Raw genomic sequence first — 8,824 nt, 5'->3', positions numbered from 1 at the left:
CATCCTCAATTGAATGGTGAGCCCAGTCTTTGGCCACAAGTTGGCCAATTTGGGGAAAATCACAACTCGGGGGACCACCTCCCTGATCTGTTGATCTAAGTAATTGTCATGCTCAGTTACTTGATAAGAACATGGCATGAAATGGTTCATGTGGCTCAGGAGAGTGAGAACACTTTTTAATCGAGGCACTGACATATGGTCCATAGAGAAACTAACTTTCTCCTTCGAGAAGCTAACCTAACTAATCAGGATAGAATTAAGCACACTGGCACCTGTCAGAGTTATTGGCCAGAATTTTTCCGTCAGTGAGTTGGGGGTGGGGCCCACTCACCGACACGAAAATGATGCAGGATGACGTCGGGAGAAAACTCCAACGTCATCCCGCCCCATTTAAATAGGAAGGCGGGCGGACAGCGAAATCAGCTGTCCCCCCGCTGACCTGTCAATGGCCAATTGAGGCCATTGACAGGGTAGTTAAACCAATTAAAGGCGCTGCCCGTCCAACCCCAGCGGGCTTCTGAAAAAACATGAAACCTCATCCGCTGGGGGATGAGGTTTCATGTCTGTTTTAAAAAGCTTTAAGAAACTTTATGTAATATTTATTAACATGTCCCATCTCGTGTGTCACATGAGGGGGACATGTTAATTTTTTTATTTTGCTATTTTTTAGGTTTATTAAACTTTCAGCACTCTCCCTGAGACAGCACTCAGTCTCAAGGAGTGCACGAAAGAGCACACTCTGACAGTTGGGGAATCACTCCCTCCCCCACGTAGGAAGCCCGCTGGGTGGGCCTTAATTGGCCCGCCCACTCAAAATGGCAGCAGGGCCCATTTCGGCGGCGGAGTTCAGCTGCCCGCCTGCCGCCGAACCGGTGGATCCCGCCCATCAAGGCCAAAATTCTGCCCATTGAAATTAAAGTAAAAAGATACATGTTATTTGGACTCCTAAATTCAAAGTTCCTTTGAGTTAACAATGAAATTGGGATCATGAGGAACAGGAGAAATAATAATTAGCAAGAATTAATCACAAGATGAATAAGGGTAAAAAGAAAACTGAAGAACTTTTAAGTATATGATTTCTTGGGAATATGGTACACAAGTTTCTTTACAATGCATTATGATATTCCCTGTATCATGATGGTTAATATAGTCTAGATGAAACTTAGATTAGCTTTATGTGCATACTGCTTAAACAGGCCCATAAAAGTACCGAAAAGGGAAATAGAGAGCCCAGTTAGTGGAGAGCTCCATCAATATGAAGTTTCAAGGACTGAAAGGATGATTGTCAACAGATGAAATAAGATGAAGGGAACCATTGAAGCAATATGTATAGTTCTATGTATTTATATGAAAGTAATATTAACTTGATTGTAGATTCATGCAAGGCTAGAAAATAAGATTAAAGAGTAAAGTCAAAGTTAGCCTGGAGTGGTTCCACTCAAATTAAGAAGGAGGGAATATTAGGATATTTTATGAGCATGAGTAAATCTAGGAAAATAGTCAAGGTGTCCCATCTCCCTTTTCCCCCAGAATTTTAGCCAGAGAGCAAATTTGAAGAAGGAGTATGGGTTGGTGGGAAATGGAAAATTGAGTCTTGTCTGTGTGAACAAAGATGACAATTGAGAAACTAAAAGTTGGAGAATACTGAAATTTCAAGACTACAATAATGCCCAGGTCAAGAGAATCAGTTACCAAGATAAGGGGGTACAGTTCCTAGGGCACGTACGTGCTACGATAACTGATAGTATTGAAAGACAACAATGGCAGTCAGAACTTTGAAGGCTTGCAAGTCCATAAAGAGGCATGTGCACAGATGAATATTGGCCCAGGTATTCCTGAGTATAAGAAAAGCTTGTGAGACAGAGATGGTTGTCAAGGTAATAACAGAATTACCTGGAAAGACTCAGCAGGTCTGGCAGCATCGGCGGAAAAGAAAAGAGTTGACGTTTCGAGTCCTCATGACCCTTCGACAGAACTTGAGTGAGTCCAAGAAAGAGTTGAAATATAAGCTGGTTTAAGGTGTGTGTGGGGGGTGGGGGGGGGGGGGAGCGCGGGAGAGAGAGAGAGAAGTGGAGGGGGTTGGTGTGGTTGTAGGGACAAACAAGCAGTGATAGAAGCAGATCATCAAAAGATGTCACAAACAACAGAACAAAAGAACACATAGGTGTTAAAGTTGGTGATATTATCTAAACGAATGTGCTAATTAAGAATGGATGGTAGGGCACTCAAGGTATAGCTCTAGTGGGGGTGGGGGGAGCATAAAAGATTTAAAAATATTTAAAAATAATGGAAATAGGTGGGAAAAGAAAAATCTATATAATTTATTGGAAAAAACAAAAGGAAGGGGGAAACAGAAAGGGGGTGGGGATGGAGGAGGGAGCTTAAGACCTAAAGTTGTTGAATTCAATGTTCAGTCCGGAAGGCTGTAAAGTGCCTAGTCGGAAGATGAGGTGTTGTTCCTCCAGTTTGCGTTGGGCTTCACTGGCACAATGCAGCAAGCCAAGGACAGACGTGGGCAAGAGAGCAGGGTGGAGTGTTAAAATGGCAAGCGACAGGGAGGTTTGGGTTATTCTTGCGGACAGACCGCAGGTGTTCTGCAAAGCGGTCGCCCAGTTTACGTTTGGTCTCTCCAATGTAGAGGAGACCACATTGTGAGCAACGAATGCAGTAGACTAAGTTGGGGGAAATGCAAGTGAAATGCTGCTTCACTTGAAAGGAGTGTTTGGGCCTTTGGACGGTGAGGAGAGAGGAAGTGAAGGGGCAGGTGTTGCATCTTTTGCATGGGCATGGGGTGGTGCCATAGGAGGGGGTTGAGGAGTAGGGGGTGATGGTCCACTCCTCCATCACCCCCTAATCCTCAACCCCCTCCTTTCTGTGTTACATTGGTGGGTGTCAGTCCATCTCTACAACCATTATGAAAATTATCTTAACTATGTAATGACACCCACAAAACCTCAGGGGACTGGTTGCATTCTATCAGATGTCAGAGACCAAGCTCAATCTCAGCAGCAGACTTCAGAGTATCACAGCAACACCAACAATATCGTCCCCCCCGTCCCCACCCCCCCAGAGCAGAAGCAGCAGTTACCTAACATGACTCTATTCTCACAACAGAGAAAAGTCATTTGAAAAAAATAAAATTAGCCATCATTTCATCCTCTAGCCACTTGTCACCAATGCTAGCCATACATTGCCACTGGAATGCTTCTGAATTTTTTGAGGGACATTTCAGGGTAATTGCGGTTTCTCCATCCATAATTCTCCCAGCCAATTTAATACAGAACCATTGAATACATGACAAACTCCTGAGGGAAAACCCAACACTGGTTAGTCAGACATTTTCATATCATAGATTTTCATATCGGCGGGCATCATGGTGGGTGGGTGGTGGAGGGGGAACAATATGGTGTGAAGGCCAAAAATCAGTTTCATGTCATTGTGAAATCAGTTTGTGATTGTCTGTTCCACCTGTCAATGGCAGGCTATATCTGCTGCCGCTACACATTAGGAACCTAATTTCAATACTTTAGCATCTCATTATAATCATCATTGGAGTCATCCCTCCATGTCACATTTACCACCCATGTTGGTGTGACTTCAGAATGTATGTGTCACACCTGTCTTTAAAAGGCATGCACTTGAGGAACTCAGAGATTAATGCACAAAACCTCATGCAGGAAATGGCGCCGGGCATTAGCGGGAGGCACAGGCAAGTCGGTTTTTCCCAGCCAACTTTCATTGTGGTGCCAAGGCAAGGGTTCCAGTGCGGGTCTGGCCAGTGTGTGGAGAGGTGTGAAGGAAGGCAGCACAGACTGAAGGAAGCTCTCAGGCACATGCTGGGGGGTGTGGGGTGAGGGAAGCAGCCGTGCAATTGGAAAAGCTTGTCAAAAATGAGCATTTTTCCACAGCTGAGACCATTCAGCAGCAGCTCCATCGACATGCTTGGATTTGGGTCTCTGAAGCTTTTCTGCCCACATAATCAACAGAAAAGCATAAAAGTGCCACCAAATGCTCCAGAACTTTTCACCCCTCGGGCACAGCATGTAAATTAGTGTTCGTTTTAGGGGACAGCAGAGCAATTGGCTGACTGGACAAGTTGTAGAATCCCCTTGAGAAGGGTGGCCATGGGGCAGTCACTGCTGGAGGCACTCACAACACCTTGTAAAGTCTTTATTAAGGTGTGGACCAGAATCCATCATGGTTCAAGCTAACAGTGCAGCCTTGCAGTGTGGGTTAGGAGAATGCCTGCGCCTGAGCTGAGCACAGCATGGCAGTCCAGTGGCCGAAGCTGCTGCCAATTGGTCAGGTGGAGCAGGGCAAAGGTGGGTGGGGTTTCAGACAGCCAATGAGCGCGCTACACCTGGCCACCCATGTGATGGCCAACACTCTCCTGTGTGCATGAAGGGGCTTTCTCACTTAACCAAGGGTGGTACTTAGGCCACCTATGCTAACCCATGCGTCTCTCTCTTTGATCCTGTAGGAGTAGAATATCTGGATCATGGAGCCTAGTGATTTAGCGGTATGCCTCATTGTTTACAGGGAGCAGAGAAGAAGAAGAGAGTGGCAGAGGCGTCTGGCTCGGCAAAGAGAGGAGCACCTCCCCCCAAGATGAAGGGGCAGCAGGGCCTGCTGTGCACGCAGCTTAAGATTCACAAAGAGCCATTATTCATCGGTGCTTCACTGGACCCAGGGTCTATAGACAGTGCCTGCCATTCCTGCAGATGGCTGAGAACCAGTGTTGCTGAAGACTGAACGTCTCTAGGGAACTGGTCGGTCACATATGCCACCTGCCAGTGGCCATAAAAGGTTTTTTATATTTGTTTATGCAAGGTGGGTGTCACTGGCTAGGCCAGTGTTTTCCCTTGTTCAGAGGGCATTTTTTTAAGAGTCAACCACATTGCTGTGGGCCTGGAGTTACATTTAGGCCAGACCAGGTAAGGACAGCAGATTTCCTTCCCTGAAGGACATTAGTGAATTAGATGGACTTTGTGTTAATCAGAAATTATTTTATGGTCATTATCAGAATTTTTATTCAAGTTTTTTTTATTGAATTCAAATTTTACCATTTATTTCAGTGGGATTTGAACCCAGGTCTCCAAACCATTACCTCAGATCTCTGGTATACTAGTCCAGCTACAATACCACTATGCCACTGACACCTTCTGGGGTGCTACAGGTGACCTGTGTGGGATCTCACAAGCCTCCACGCACAAGTGTATCCAGGCTATCACGGAAGCCACCTTCACATAGGCACAGAACTTTATGCATTTAGCCTGGGATCAGGAAAGCCAGGAAGCAAGAGTGCTGGGGTTTGCACAGATATCTGGTTCTCCACAGGTGCAGGGTGCCATTGACTGCACTCACCTGGCATTTAGATTTCCATGGCAACAGGCAACCAATTACATCAATCGCAAGGGCTTCCACTCGCTTAATGTTCAGCTGGTGTGCAACAACCACAAACGCATCCTACAGGTCTACACATGATCCCCAGGGATCGTCTATGACTCCAACACCCTTAGCAGGCCTCAGATCCCTGACATCTTTTCAGGGTCCAGAGAAGCCACAGGGTTGGCTTCACCTCAACTGTGCGGAGAGCCCACAGAGAGAATGATGGAACTCTGTGACACCTGCCTACGACATTCTGGCAGCAATGACCAGCACCATTGAGGTGCAGGCATCAGTAATTTGTCCAGTGAGTGTGAAGCCAGACCATTGCTTTGGTCTGAAGGTTATACACTGCACAGCGAAGAGGCCCTGGACTGAGACACCTGCCTTTATCTTGTGCAGGAACCATGATTTCACATTTGAGTGACACAAACACTGCTCATCATAACAAGGAGCCATTGGCAAGGAGAAATTCTTGGGAGTTTATTTACAATAGTGAATATTACGTACAAGTGATTAATACTCATGCCCAGGCTGTGCAACTATATCTTCTTGGTGCTCCCCCAACATCCACAGCGGAGGTGGAGGCAACCTCCTGGCTGCTATGACTTGTCTGTGATGACCTTGGTGGGCATCCTCTGGAGGGCCGAGACCTGGAGGGTCCTGGCCTGCTTAGGGTGTCCTGCTGTGGGCCAACTGCATTCTCCTCGACCTGTTGAGCTGGAGCTGCAGGGGTTACAGAAAGAGGGGATTTGGATCAGCCAATCATTCTCAAATCACCTGGTTGGATGCCCCAGGTGTCGAGCTGCTGGTCCTCCTCCCTATGTCCTCTGGCTGACTCCTTGAGGGGAAGAGGAAGCTGGAGTGAGAATGAGCTGCTCCACACCTCTCTCATGTTGATGCTTTTGGAGGCCAACTATGGCGTCAGTGATGGAGTTCAGCCTGTGCAGCAGTGCAAGACCAATGTCCTGGACCAAGGTCCCCACGGCAGCCACCATCTTACCAGTGTTGACCTCAGTATGTTGGCATGCTGCCTCTATCACCTTAGACTGAAGGCAGACGGACTCCTCCATTGTGCTTTGCAATCTGAGGAGTGCAGCGGACATTCCTTCCTGTTGTTCCCAAACTTGGCTTTGCAGCTCCAGCAACTCAGGAATGACTGAAGCTCCTCATCTGACTCGGACTTGGCACGTTTCTGGCCTCCAGCAATCCTACGAGTAGCACAAACCTGGGAAGTCCTTGTTGCTATCATACGGTGCGATGTGCTCACCAGATTGTGACCCTGAGGCTACTCGAGAACTAGGTTCCACTGAGGTGTGTGTCTCTGTGCTGGTGGAGGCTGTGGGTGTAGGCTGTGATGGGTCTTCAATGTCAGCATCATCAGATTTTCTTCTGAGGTGTCTTCAGTGCTTGAGTCGAGGACATGGCTCGTGAACCCCCTTGGCTGCTTTGCAAATGTGCCTGTGAAAGCAAGGAGCGATAATTAGTGCATGGCAGGGGACTGCAGAAGAAGGAACTGACTCACAGCATATAAGACCATAAAACATAGGAGCCAAAATTAGACCATTCAGCCCATCGAGTCTGCTCTGCCATTCAATCATGGCTGATAAGTTTCTCAACCCCATTCTCCCGCCTTCTCCCTGTAACCTTTGATCCCCTTACCAATCAAGAACCTATCTATCTAGTTCTTAAATGCACTCAATGACCTGGCCTCCACAGCCTTCTGTGGCAATGAATTCCATAGATTCACCACTCTCTGGCTAAAGAAGTTTCTCCTCATCTCTGTCCTAAAAGGTCTTCCCTTTACTCTGAGGCTGTGCCCTCGGGTCCTAGTCTCTCCCACTAATGGAAACATCTTCCCCATGTCCACTCTTTCCAGGCCTTTCAGTATTCTGTTAGTTTCAATCAGATCCCCCCTCATCCTTCTAAACTCCATCGAATACAGACCCAGAGTCCTCAAACGTTCCTCATAGGTTAAGCCTTTCATTCCTGGGATCATTCTCGTGAACCTCCTTTGGAACCTCTCCAGGGCCAGCACATCCTTCCTGAGATATGGGGCCCAAAATTGCTCACAATACTCTAAATGTGATCTGACCAGAGCCTTATAAAGCCTCAACAGCACATCCCTGCTTTTATATTCTAGTCCTCTCAAAATAAATGTCAACATTGCATTTGCCTTCCTAACTTCCAACTCAACCTGCAAGTTAACCTTAAGAGAATCCTGGACAAGGACTCCCAAGTCCTTTTGCACTCCAGATTTCCAAATTCTCTCCCTAGTTAGAAAATGCCTCTATTCTTCCTACCAAAGTGAATGACCTCACACTTCCCCATGTTGTATTCCATCTGCCACTTCTTTGCCCATTCTCCTAACCTGTCCAAATCCTTCTGCAGCCTCCCCTCCTCCTCAATACTACCTGTCCCTCCACCTATCTTTGTATCATCTGCAAACATAGCCAAGATGCCCACAGTTTCTTCATCTAGATCATTAATGTATAAAGTGAAAAGTTGTGGTCCCAATACTGACCCCTGCGGAACTCTACTAGTCACCGGCCGCCATCCTGAGAAGGACCCCCTTATCCCCACTCTCTGCCTCCTGCCAGACAACCAGTCTTCTATCCATGCTAGTACCTTGCCTCTAACACCATGGGCTCTTATCTTACTGAGCAACCTCCTGTGCGGCACCTTGTCAAAGGCCTTCTGGAAGTCCAAGTAGATAACATGCATTGGCTCTCCTTTGTCTAAACTACTCGTTACCTCCTCAAAGAATTTTAACAGATTTGTCGGGCAAAACCTCCCCTTGATGAAACCATGCTGACTTTGCCCTATTTTACCATGCACTTCCAAGTATTCTGAAATCTCATCCTTAATAATGGACTAAAATCTTACCAACGACTGAGGTCAGGCTAATCGGCCTGTTATTTCCTGTCTTTTGCCTCACTCCCTTCTTAAACAGGGAGGTTACATTAGCGATTTTCCAGTCCTCTGGGATCCTCCCTGACTCCAGTGATTCCCGAAAGAGCACCACTAATGCCTCCACTATCTCTTCAGCTATCTCCTTCAGAACTCTGGGGTATAATCCATCTGGTCCAGGTGATTTATCCACCTTCAGACCTTTCAATTTTCCTAGCACCTTCTCCTTGGTAATGGCCACCATACTCGCCTCTGCCCACCGACTCTCTTGAACTTTGGGGATGTCACTCCTGTCTTCCACTGTGAAGACTGACGCAAAGTACCTATTCAGTTCCTCCGCCATTTTTTTATTCCCCACTACTACTTCTCCAGCATCATTTTCCAGCGGCCCAATGTCCACTTTTGCCTCTCTCTTACCCTTTATATATCTAAAAAACTCTTGCAATCTTCTTTTATATTACTGGCTAGTTTACCCTCATATTTAATCTTTTCCCTCCTTATTTCTTTTTTAGTTTTCCTCTGTTGGTCT

This window comes from Carcharodon carcharias, chromosome 1, assembly GCF_017639515.1.
Source record: "Carcharodon carcharias isolate sCarCar2 chromosome 1, sCarCar2.pri, whole genome shotgun sequence".
In the NCBI taxonomy this organism is placed as follows: Eukaryota; Metazoa; Chordata; class Chondrichthyes; order Lamniformes; family Lamnidae; genus Carcharodon; species Carcharodon carcharias.
This window is presented reverse-complemented; position numbering follows the sequence as displayed.